Source organism: Staurois parvus, unplaced genomic scaffold, assembly GCF_062004578.1.
Source record: "Staurois parvus isolate SC_StPar_1 unplaced genomic scaffold, SC_StPar_1.0 ptg000093l, whole genome shotgun sequence".
NCBI classification, from domain to species: domain Eukaryota; kingdom Metazoa; phylum Chordata; class Amphibia; order Anura; family Ranidae; genus Staurois; species Staurois parvus.
The window spans coordinates 950,457-964,413 of NW_028317889.1; positions in this window are offsets into that span (position 1 = coordinate 950,457).

Genomic DNA, 13,957 nt, shown 5'->3' on the forward strand with positions numbered 1-13,957 from the left:
GAAAGGAACAACCCCTAAAAAACTATCCCAGCAGGTGTATAAGCAACAATGAGTGTCACAAGTGGCAACAAAGATAAATTGTGATTAAAAAATGGTGAATGCAATAAAAACACAAAATCATCAAGTGTTCAGTGGATGAAATGCATGAAAAAATTTAATAAATAGAAAACAAATAATGTCAATGGCAAAAAAATGTGTGGCATCAAACAAATAGTCCCAAAAAACACAAAAAAAGTGTGTATCTTCAGCACAAGCCATGAAACCTCAGTGACCCCAACAAATGGGCAATCCTTCACCACACAGCGTGCGCGCTCACCTTCCATCTGCAACCCGCAAGGAGTCACAAAGCATAAATACAGGTCGATGATCCCAGACCGGTTGGATCTCAGTGGTAAGACAGACGAGGGCTCCTCTCCATGGCATATATATCAAGCAGTAATACCGATGTCCTTCAAGGTGTGTAACTTTAAATCTCCTCCGCCTCCAAAATCCTCACAAGAAAGGATCAAAAAGAGCTCTCATAGTGTAGTAAGTAAATACTTTATTAATAGATACAAATAAAACCTACTCACATGTATAAAACGGGTCTGCAGACCCAAAAGGCATTCACTGTATTAAACAGTACAGGGTGTATGAGTTTGGGAGTACCAAGATGGTGGCTGCCGTCTGTACCGGAATAACGTTACCATGCTTTTGTCCTACGGGTTACGCCACTAGTCACGTGACTTCATCAGTGCAGATTAGGAGATAACCAAACTTGTCAGTGTAGGTAAATCCGTCACTTACTGCCACCTCCGATGAAAATGATATAATGCTTAATCCCGCTAATGTTCGTCCTTCACTTTTTGAAGCAAGGCTGCTGTTACATCCTCTTGTCACTGCCGATACAGTAGTAGTAGATACAGGTTACTCTGATGTGATGTGCATTGCACACTAGACTCCATCCAGTCATGCTACGTCCATCATGGGGACACTTGCGTACATCATTTCTGGACGTGATGACGTCACTACGTTGATGCGTTTCGTCTGCCAATCATCGCGAACTTCGTCAGAACTTGGAAGGGACAATCGTACGCTGCTTTAAATACCTTATCTATACCTTTAAATTAGACTGTTAAAAGATACCAATGAATCTCTAGTTGGGGATGATCAGTAGGTGAGGATCAGAGTCTATTACCATAGCTTTTAACTCTTAACAATATTTTGCTTTACTCAGAGGAACAATCATAAAGTGTCCTGTTATTATGAATGGAAAAAGGCCTAAGGAGGACAAAGACGTTTAGTCGAGGAATGCTTTAAAGTTTAATTCAGTATTTAGCCCCCTGGGTATTAAAGTCCCCAGCATATAGATCCAATATTTTTCTTTTGGAAGTAAAATCTTATCATAATACAGGCTCGGATCTTGGGGGGTGCTGGGGTGGGTTTATGCCCCCCCCAGATTTTAGTTGTGCCCCCCAGACCTCTGACAGTGAATTCACAAATCCATGGGGGACAGTTGATATAAGGGGGCACTCTGAGAGGAGCAAATTATGTAAGGGGACACTCTGATGGGGACAATTGATGTAAAGGGGGCTCTCTGAGCGGGGAAATTGATGTAAGGGGGCACTCTGATGTGGACATTTAATGTAAGGGGCACTCTGACGGGGAAATTGATGTAAGGGGGCACTCCGATGTGGACATTTAATGTAAGGGGTATTCTGGTGAGAACACCTGATGTATGGAGGGACTATTATAAGAACATTGATGCAAGGAGGAACTCTGAGAAGAACTCCTGATATAAGGAAGGACTCTGTTAGGGACATCTGATATAAGAGGGCACAGGTTCTATTTAATCAAGGTAAACTAATGACAGCATTCCCAGTTCACTCCTGCACCACCTCTACACTACTTGTAATGCGTTACATCCAGGTTATGACTCCATGGTACAAAAGTGTGCAGAGTGAATAGGGAATACTGGTTCCATGCATTCCTGTCACAATACTGACATGTCCCCTGACTTTTGTTTACTGCACCCCCAGATCAGACAGGGTAGATCTGACTCTGTCATAATCTCCTCTTCTAGATGACAACTTTAAAAAAAGATACCTTTTACTTTTAGGCCCTCTACTTGTCCTTTATGTACCTCTTTAAAATGTTGTGCTAATAGTTTTCCCTTTCCTTCTCATTTTCTATGAACACTTTTAATGTCTCTTAGATGTTCACCAACGTGGGCCCTCAATTTTCTTTTGGTCTTACCTATATAGAATTTCTTGCATGGACATTCCAACATATAGGTAACTCTACTGCTTGAACAGTTTATAAACCCCTTAATCTCAAAGAAGTTTGTTTTGCCAGCATTGGTGAACACTCGACTTTTCTTAACAAAGGGACATATCTGTCAATGGCCGCAAAGATGCATACCAGCCAGTTCAGTGTGTGAGACCTAATAGTTAATGTATTATACTGTATGAACTAATAAATAAAAGATCATTTTTGGTAAAATTCCAAAAACTAGACATACCACACTGCCAGTTCCATGTGTATCCAGTTAGCTTTGTGAATTAACTCTACTGTTAGGTTTAAAATGAACTCCTAAAAAATAATGTAGGATTTAGAATGCATGACTATGTGCCTTTTATATGTATTTTGCGTTGGCATTGATTTAATTTCTATGACATCTAACCTGACCTTTCTTGGACATACTAAACCTTTGAAAGCTGCTTGTTTCATGTCATTCCCTGGAACAACTAGACAGCCAGGTCAATATATACAGCGAACATATATAAAGTTCTTACAATTGGCGTTACTCGAGTGTATTAAAATGCATCTCTCTCCCTTCCCAGCTGACTGTGATTTGCAACATCAGTCATCAAGAGCAGCCATTAAGGGTTGTTTTTTTTTTCCGCTGGTGAAATTCTGTGTTAATGATGTTCTAGCTGCAGAATATCGCGTGCTGCTGTGGAGACCGCCAGCCATGTAGTGCTTCTTCTGCTCGGCGCTTGATCATTTTTCTCTGGCTTATAAAAAGTAATTATTGGGTGGGTGATGTGACTCAGTAAATCACCCCACCAGAGAGGAAATAAGTTCGTGAAATGAGCAAAAGGTTATGTTACCTGAGCGCAATGAGAAATCCTTGAGTACAAACTCCTTCATGATTATCTTGATTTAAATGAGTCTGGGGTCTCCAGGGTGAGTATTGTGAAGGTGAGCAGAGAAGAGGAGAGAGAATGAGAGAGGAAGAGAGGGATGAGAGACGAAGAGAGGGATGAGAGACGGAGAGAGGGATGAGAGACAGAGAGAGGGGTGAGAGAAGGAGAGAGAGATGAGAGACAGAGAGGGATGAGAGACGGAGAGAGGGGTGAGAGACGGAGAGAGGAATGAGAGAAGGAGAGAGGGATGAGAGAAGGAGAGAGGGATGAGAGAAGGAGAGAGGGATGAGAGAGGGATGAGAGGGGTGAGAGAAGGAGAGAGGGGTGAGAGAAGAAGAGAAGGATGAGAGAAGGAGAGAGGGATGAGAGAAGGAGAGAGGGGTGAGAGACGGAGAGAGGGGTGAGAGACGGAGAGAGGGATGAGAGACAGAGAGAGGGGTGAGAGAAGGAGAGAGGGGTGAGAGAAGGAGAGAGGGATGAGAGACGGAGAGAGGGATGAGAGACGGAGAGAGGGGTGAGAGAAGGAGAGAGAGATGAGAGACAGAGAGGGATGAGAGACGGAGAGAGGGGTGAGAGACGGAGAGAGGAATGAGAGACGGAGAGAGGGATGAGAGAAGGAGAGAGGGGTGAGAGAAGGAGAGAGGGATGAGAGACGGAGAGAGGGATGAGAGACGGAGAGAGGGGTGAGAGAAGGAGAGAGGGATGAGAGAAGGAAAGAGGGATGAGAGACGGAGAGAGGGGTGAGAGACGGAGAGAGGGGTGAGAGACGGAGAGAGGGATGAGAGAAGGAGAGAGGGATGAGAGACGGAGAGAGGGGTGAGAGACAGAGAGAGGGTTGAGAAAAGGAGAGAGGGTTGAGAAAAGCAGAGAGGGATAATAGATGGAGAGAGGGGTGGGAGACAGAGAGAGGGGTGAGAGACAGAGAGAGGGATGAGAGACGGAGAGAGGGATGAGAGACAGAGAGAGGGGTGAGAGACAGAGAGTGGGATGAGAGACGGAGAGAGGAATGAGAGACAGAGAGAGGGGTGAGAGACAGAGAGAGGGGTGAGAGATGGAGAGAGGGATGAGAGACGGAGAGAGGGATGAGAGATGGAGAGAGGGATGAGAGAAGGAGAGAGGGATTAGAGACAGAGAGAGGGAATGGGGATTGATATAAAAAGACATTTATTTAAATTTGTAACTCTTACTGATATCTACATACGTATTTAGGTGTTAGAATTCATGAACATTGAAATCTCAGCTGTTACCAGTTTTGTACACATTATATATTTTGCCAACAAAAAGCTTATTTGAATTTCAATGAGAACGACAGAGGAAGAGAAGGGGGAGAGGGATTTACAAACAAAGATGTATTAAAAAGGTGAGAGCAATAAGCATACAGGGAAAACCATCACATAGAAAGACATTTCTTTAACCGCTTGCTTCCCAAGCCTATTCTGACATTTCTCTCCTACATGCAAAAATCATAATTTTTTTTCTGCAGGAAAATTACTTAGAGCCCCAAAACATTATTTATTTTTTTAAGCAATTTTTTGCAAAATGTTGCATTTTTTTTTATGTCACACGGTATTTGTGCAGTGTTGTTTTTTAAACGCAATTAAAAAAAAAACACTTTAAGGAATTTATTGCATACAAACACAATATAATACAATGTTTGGTCAAATTTAAAAGATGATGTTACACTGAGTAAATAGATACGTAACATGTCATGCTTTAAAATTGCGTACGCCTGTGAAACAGCACCAAACTACAGTACCTAAATATCTCCATAGACGACGCTTTAAACGCCTTTACTGATTACCAGTTTAGAGTTCCACAGGAGGTCTGGGGCTAGAATTATTATTATTATTATACAGTATTTATATAGCGCCAACAGTTCGCTCAGCGCTATACATTACAATGGGGGACAAAACATGAGACAGTACAATAACAATACAGTGCGATACACGAGGGGTTCGAGGACCCTGCTCCTTGGAGCTTACAATCTAGGATTATTGCTCTTCCTCTGAAGTTCTCCATGATACCTCACATGATGAGATCGCCGTTTACATATGCATATGTGTGCCTTTGTACGCAAGCACAGGAGGATAGGGGCACTTTAGTTTTTTTTTAAATTATTATTATTTATTTTATTAGAAATTTTTTTAGTTTTACACTGTCTCTTTAAATTTTTTTGGATCGCTTTTATTGCAGTCACAAGGAATGTAAACATCAGCAGTAAAGCTCCTCTTTATCTATCCATCTATCAGACCCCAGATTTCTCATATGCCTTTAACATCATCAGATCAGACCAAGATGGCTTTTACAAACAGGGGAATTGCTGGGTAAAAAAACAAATACCAGGACGATGCCTGTAGCTGCAGGCATCATTCCAGTCGAACCACTTCAACCCAAGGAAGTGGTAAAACAGACCTTCTGCATAGTATAAAGATTAACAAAAATATCTCACACCTATAATCTAAATCTATATTAAAGCTCATTCTGCTTTCCTGAATCCAGTCATTTGATATACAGGGTCTCGGTTTTCTTTTCTTTTGACTGCAGTCTTTCTTTGGGTGCCTTGGTGACATTCCCATTGATTCCACAGTTCCCAATTTTACAATTCCCATGCAGGGCATAGAAGACTTTAGCAGCACGGTGACCTCAGGAGTGGTTGCAACAACACTGGCCTAGACTGAAGCAGTGGATCAAAGACCAGAACTCCCAGAAGACGCATTGTGAAGGGTAATGCAATGGCGTGCTCGATAAGAAAAAGTGGAGTTAGAAATTTTTTTTTCTACAGTTTGTGTCTGTTTGTGTTACAGTTTGTGTCATACTGAGATCTCTAAACATGAATATTTTTTAGGGATTACCTCCTCTACCCAAACTCAAAACTTGGAAACTTTATCAATAACACACAGGAAACCCTTGTGTAAACAAACACTTTTACCTTACTGTGGATAACACTGAACAGCCTTTAGAAAACCATATTAACATGGCCTTGCAAAAGTATTACCACATATACTGTATCTACAGTATATCATAGAAATATCTTCTTGTCACCATACACAGAGCTCCATTTGTCTTACAAGTTCCTTGCCTTGCGAAATTAGATATGTTCAATTAGATATATTGAACAACATTCTATGAACTTTTTCAGGGTTAGGAAATACGTAAAAATATATAATATGGCCAAAAGTATGTTGGTGCTCTTTGGTTATAAAGACCTCTTCTTGGGTAAGGAGTAGAACGTAAAGTTCCATCCACTGATAAACACTTTAATCAGTTCCTGCCCTTGGAACAGGTACAATGCTTGGTGCCCATCATAATTGTACAAACAACTACACAGTCTCTAGAACCACTGAGGATGCAGGCTGCTAGTCCTACTTATATGAAATGGATTTTGCTCCCAAAAACAGCAAAAGGAAGAATGCTTTTTGACTCTACGGGTACAGAGACTTGGTGGGATCTGCATCCAGCATTACAGTGCTGTGGCAGTAAAAAGTATAGCTACACATTTTGAAAACTCTTCGCAATTTACATTATGTTGTTTGTAGACACCTGATCATCACACCTAAACCACAGGGCTAAAAGTATGTAGACATCCCTCCACATTTTTATGTTCCTGTGATTCCAGTGAAGGGTACTGTTAATGCGATGATATAAAAAAGACATTTTAGGCAACTGTGCATTTCCAACCTAGAGGAACACCGTGAATGGACTTCGGGACAATTTCTTTTTTCCCTAATCCAGTTCTACTCCCTTAGTAAAAGGGGGGAGGGACTTATATTTGGGACAAGACAACTTCTGCTTATTTCATATGATAATAAAATGCTCAGTAAGATTTACCTAAGTGTTCTACTTTCCTCTGGCTACTCTCAGTCCCTCTTTTCTTTTTGACATTTTCCTGTTTTTCCAGAATTTATTGTTTTCTTTCTAATGACAGATAATCTTTTTTTTTTTGTGTTAGTCATTTCAAAGATATTTTACAAGCTTTGACAATTTAATTCCTGGATTGGACTGTCCAAAAAAATTACAAACACCTCTGCAATCTTCAAAAGATCGGATGAAATCTGAAGACAACATTCTTCATGAGAACGATTCAAAGCACCATTTTTATGGAATTTTTTTCTCACTCCCAAATTCTGCATTAGAATCTGCCACAGTTTGTCCCTGTTCATGTTCAATTCTTCTGCCATCCTTTGCACACTCAGTTTTCGATCTGAGTGTACGAGGGTTCACATTCTGTCCACATTTGCATCCGTCCTTTGTCTTTTTGCTTGCCCACTTCTTGCGTCATCCTGGACATCATCCCGCCCCTCCTTAAACCGCCTGTGCAGTTCAAAAACACTTGATTTCTTCATATAATGTTCACCATAAGCCTGTTGTAATGGAGCTGAAGTTTCACTCACAGCATCCGCTGCTCCAGATTCCTGTCACTCATTTTCTGCCAATGGTGGTTTCTTCTACTACTCTGTATTATTTTTATAGATTTATTTAATTATTTATTTATTTATTTTTACACTCCCACGTTTGTCACTTTTACTTATGTGTGTGTTTTCTTCACATGATGGAGGGTATGGGTCCTCGGGCCTGCCCTGAAGTCTAGGGGGCGGATGTGTGGCCTTTTGGTTCCTTCCTCCCCTGTCCCTAGGGGGTTTTCTCTTCGGGAGAGCCCCCTGACCAAGTACTGGATGTCCGGCTTCGGCTGGGCATAAGGAACGGTGGTCCACCAGGCCTTTTGGCCAGGAGGACCAAATGGGAACCTTGTCCCTGTCAGGAGCTTCGTGCCCCGGGGGATCAGGGAAGTGGTCCAACCCCTTCGGGGGTAGGACAAAGCACACCCCTAAGTGCACTTTTTGTGTGGTGTTTTTGCACTTGCACTTTTTTGTGAAACACTTACGGGTTTTTTCGTTGTAGTTTGCACGTTTGCGGACTTAAAAAAAAAAAAAAAAAAACTCTGTAAAGACTGAGTCCACTGGTCTGCGACCCAGGAGAGTGCAAGTTAGAACATGTGAGAACACACTCAACTGCAAATTACTGTGTGACTCACCACCATAGTGCTATGCCCTGGGCATTTCAAGAATTCAATTGTCACACCTCATATGACAAAATTCACTAGGATATCTAGATACAGATCTTATATGTATCTCAAGCTATACTGTAGATAAAGCTTATTCCAGTGTTTGGATTGCCCATTTACAACAGTCTGCGAATATATTCAATACTATACACGTCAAGACTATATAAATGCACTAAGCTGTGTTGGTTTATATTGCACTGTCTTGTTTATATTTAAAACCTCAATAAAGATCTATTGAAGTGGAAAAAAAATGAGCTTGCCCTAAGGGAATATAGGTTCAGCATGTCTACATGCAATCGCAGCTTTTTTTATGCTTATTTATGAAATGCTTCATTTTGCCTTCCTTAAAATTTGCCAATAGCTCTCCAGGCATTTCTTTATTCATAGGAACTGTGCTTAATGTTTTCAATAAACGAGCTGCTGGGAAAATAATGTAGGATGTCAACAACCAAGGGTGGAAAGGGATAAAAATAATAGGCCTGTGGTATGAGCAGACCCAACTAATGAGGATTGTCTGGTTGATGATGAGTGGAGCTGGGTTGCTTTCTAAGTAAGCATGGGGCAACGACCTCCACTGTGGGTGGGTTCAAAGGATGCAATAGTTTTATTTATTTAATTTTTTTGAACCCAAAGCCTTTTGAAATTTGATAATGAGACTTATGAGCCATCAAAGTCTTGTGAGGTCTCATTAGATGGCATGCAGAAGTTAAATTGCTGTTTTGCAAAGTTGAAAAACGCAACTTGCACGCTCACTGACCCAGCCAAGATGTGTTGACATGCTGATCTTCGTTTTGTCGATGTTGTAAGACTATCCGTTTGCAGCAGCTAATTGGTGCCCAACGTGTTGTTTGTCAACCACTTGTGTTGTGCTGTCATTACATTTTTCCAATCAACGTGCGCACGCCTGGGCAGATTAAAAAAAACCCATAACTGTCTTGTGTTAATGGATGAAAAATGGTCAAGATCTGTTGAGAACAGAAAATAAATAACCCTTTCTAACAGTTATACTGACTACAATTCAAAGTGTTTGGTTTTTGGGGTAGTTAGTCCTTGCTTCTCTCTATGGTTTACCTGGCTATGCATGAAATACAGAACAAAAAGGTATCAGACCAGTGTAACAGTCCAAGTAAGGAAGTCAATTTGTTGATAAAACATTAGGTAACCAGCCAACACACTTCAGAGGGTAGAAAGGACCCTTTTCATCGGGGCTTTAAACCAACTGATAGAGCTATCCAACAAGGTCTTAAATCTACCCTTAGCTCAGAGTTCTCTACAGCCCAGGTATTTCTATCTCCTGAAAATGTTTGGTCTATTTTAGATTTTAATAAGAAGACTTCACTGAAATGTTGTATAGCACCCCCCCCCCCCCCCAGAAAAGATTGCTGGAGAGGTTCAGGTAAATTTAGTTTTTCTAGCTCCTCTGTAATCATTGGAGCGGTGTGTGTTCATTTTTGGCTGTTCTGAGTCTCACTGGACTGCTTCCTCCTGCCATCTATGTACTGAATGTAGTGGGCTGGAAGAGGCAAACCCTGGGCCTGAATATTCATGTGGTCTCAGCCAATCCCTGGGGGAGATAGTACCCAGCAGGTGGCTGTGGAGTGCATAAATAGTCTGGGGCCTGGAGCAGCAGGATTCTTGTCCAGGAGAAGAAGATAGTGTAGCTGAAGCCTGCAGTAGTTCATCAAGGTCCCATCTCAGTGGAAGCTGGGAGGGGGGCTATTTTCTGAAAGGAGCTGAAGCCAAATCAAAGGGGTTCAGTGAGGATCTGGCCTTGAAGTTCACATGAGATATATCTGGCCAATATTGGAGAAATGTATCTAAGTATATTGGGACAATGTGCGTATAGACCTCTGTGTGGGATACTAGTGACAATTCGCTGCTCTAACCCTTAGATCATCTGCTACAGTGCTGCTGAATTGGGATTGTTCCTTTGCTCAGAGTCCCAGTGTTTGTTGTTCTCCTATGCTCTGCCAAGAGGGGAAGTGTCGTGAAGAGTGTAAAGAAGGCAAAAAGTGTCCTCTGGTTTCTTTGTGCACTGAATTTGGAGTATCCCAAAACCCACAGCATCCCAATCAAGTTAATCTAGCATTAAATAAAAAAAGACACTCCTGGCCTGGTCATTGAGTTGCGAGACTGCCTGAGTTACTGTGTGCCTGGGTGCATACGCACCTAATTGGGAAGAGTACCTGGAACAAACAGCGGGGCCCATCAGGGGTCTGCACTACAGCTGTAATGCGAACATCAGATACAAAAGGGCAATTATCTGTATTATGACAATTATATGTGGCATTGTGCATTGTAATTCTTTGTCATTTTCACAGTCTTAATCACTTAAGTAGATGTAAATCCAATCACTAAAATATCATGTATGCTTCAACATGGTAATGTAATCAAAATTTTAATTGTTTTGTTAGATGTTTCAGTATTTATGCAGATTTAATGAATCCCTAGCGATTCTGGAAAGAAGGCCCTTTTTCAGACTTTTTCTGTTATGGCTTGAAAGTGCATTTATGTTGTTACTTTGCCATGTTGCGCCCCAGGTGGAGACTACACACATTGCCCATGCACGGTCTACCATTGTCATTACCAGGAAGCCGGACAACAGCAATCAAGTGCAACTGGCACTGGAAGGAGTGAATGTAGACGGTAAATGTGTGAGAAAAGCTGGGGGATAACAGAAACACCAAGAGCATGAAAACGGATGAAAAATAAGGTGAAAACAGTATTTTATGGAGAAAATGCCAATTGCTTATGGTACACAGTGCTTTAGCAAACCAAATGTCATCTAGGTCTACTCTAAATATTTAGATGTTCCCTAAAGATCATTTTTCTTATAGGATAATATGTCTACTCCATGTAATCTTTCGGTGCAGTATAAACATTTCATTATTGTGTAAAAAAACGAGCTGTAGGTCCTGCCTTTAATAAAGCACCGCGGTTTGATATGAATGTTGTAATCGATAGTAGCTGAGAAGAAGATTGACTCTCTCTGAGAGATTTATCCATTCTGCTTTAATGGGCCAGTGCTATCTTACAGTCTTTGAGAACTCCCAATAAATAACATTGTATCAGTTTCTTGTAAGAAGATAGCACAAGCTCCATTCATATTGATTAATCTCTAGATGGTCATTTCAGAGATGTTATCATCTTGTAACAACAAAAGAGCTCAATTGTGAATTTAAATGTTTTATTCTGAAACAGAAATATTATAAACAACAATAAGCAAAATTAATTGTGGAAAAGTTAACGGAGGCTGATAAATGTTGAAGTTGTATTGTCCTTTCATGTCACTAGTTTTATTTTTATATACATTTTTACAGTCAGGATAGAGTGGATAAAGTTTAGACCAGCCATTCTCAACCAGGGTTCTATGGAACCCTAAGGTTACTCCAGAGGTTGCCAGGAGTTAATTTAGTTGATTGACCTCTCATTTGATGGTACCTGAATAGTTCCAGGGTCATTGACACCTGGTAGTGCCGACTGCATGACACCAATGATGTTTTTAGCTGTCTATAAGGGTGGCAATCTTTCCAGTGGCCACCAATGTAAGGGACATTCTTCCTACTGCCCACCAACATTAGGGGCCTTCTTTTCACTGGCCACCAATTTAAGGAGCATTCTTCCCACTGACCACCAATGTAAGGGGCATTCCTATATACTGACCACCAATGTAAGGGACATTCTTCCCACTGACCACCAATGTAAGGGACATTCTTCTCACTGACCACCAATGTAAGGGACATTCTTCCCACTGATCCCCAATTTAAGGAGCATTCTTCCCACTGACCACCAATGTAAGGATCATTCATATATACTGACCACCAATGTAAGGGACATTCTTCCCACTGACCACCAATGTAAGGGACATTCTTCCCACTGACCACCAATGTAAGGGACATTCTTCCCACTGATCACCAATGTAAGGGACATTCTTCCCACTGATCACCAATGTAAGGGACATTCTTCCCACTGATCACCAATGTAAGGGACATTCTTCCCACTGACCACCTAAGCAAGGAACATTATTCCCACGGACCACCAATGTAAGGGCATTCTTCCCACTCACCACCAATGTAAGGAACATTCATTCCACTGGGCACCAATGTAAGGGTCATTTGTCCCTCTGACCACCAAAAAATTGTTTTTGAGCAGAGGTTCCCCAAGACCTAAACATTATTTCAAGGGTTTCTCTGGGGTAAAAAGTTGAGAAAGGACAGTTGAGACTCTCTGTCAGGTTTGTATTTTTCAGAAGATGTAGGTGTGGGGTTGGCCTTGGATCTAAAATGTATTTTATTCCTCATTGTGAAGGTGACTTCATATTGTGGAGCACAATGACTCTGACTAGGTTGCTTTCTAATATGAGAGGTGCCCAGGCTGAACAATATAAATTGTAATTAGAACAATAGCACCACAACAAAAGTATAACAGTTCAGGTGCATTAATCAAAGAAGTCCAAAGGCTGACAAGCCAATGCACTTTGGCTACAAGGGCCCCTCTTTATCAGGGCTTGCACTGCTGGTTTTGTTGGACATTTGGTGCTTGTGACAGCTCTTAAAGTCAGCCACTGAGGTCTGCTTTTGATTTAAATGGGTCAATTTATTCCATTGATGATTTAACCTTCCACTATCCCCTAAGAGTCCAACTAAAAAAGACATTTAAGTCACAATGAAGGCTTGAACCCCCAAAACATTGTTGGCATCCCCACCTTGGTTGCCCATACGTAACTGTGCTCCATTTGCTGACTTCTCCCAGTATTACCACTATCAGTGACGCAGACCTTACAGATTGGTGAGGAACTGGTTCAGCAGAAATGCACATGGAAGCATATAAAGGCCTTGGTAGAACACAACTCCTAATGCCACATTCCCTACACCGCTGAAGACTACAGAATACATGAACAAAAGTAGAGTTCCACTCAGTGTTCCCCAGGCAGGAAACTATTTTGCTTAACTAAGTTAGTTCCTTTATCAGTCTTGTTTTCAGGTTTCCAGTGCAGCAAGAGAAAATTAGAGTGTATGATTGGTTTATGTGTGTAATAGGTACAGTTCCCACTTCAGAAATTTATAGTACATACGCACCCTTCTACCAAAAATGAAAAACAAAAGCTGGTATTTTTTCCTGAGCACTGCTGACTTCCCCTTCTGTACAAAGCCTGTTCTGTTAACGAGGTAGGAGCCTGACATAATGGGCATCATATGAAGATAATTAGCAAAGAACAGATTGCTCGGGGTCTATTAAGGAAGGTGATTGGGAAAAATGCCAAAAGCTCACTAACTGGTGTACAGGGAATTGAAACATCTACAATGTACGGAATCATCTTTGCAACATTTTGGTAGCTTAACAAGTACCAAATTCACCCAAACCTACCAACATGTTGGCAGTGAAAAAAGTTTATTTCATCTCACACCTGAACACAACTTATCTGTTCATTGGCTCTGTCTTGATGATGGTCATCTTGTACAGTGGCCTGCCCTTCTTGGTAAAGCCTTATCCAGGCTGCTTATTTTCCTGAATGACCCTGAAACTCATCTAAAGAAAATACAGGCTGGCTCCTCCCCGATCTTGAGCACACCAATGTTTAGTACACTATTATGGCTTGGAAGGGCTAATCTAAAACATGTAGAATAACAGCAATACCAATGGTTTTAGCGTTTACTAAGATTTATTTAATAATTATTTCGAGGTTGCAAAGTGTCCCATTTTTCATGGCTTTAAAATGTTGTTTATTATGAAATGGTGAATTGTAATGTTTTTGGGAAAGTAGATG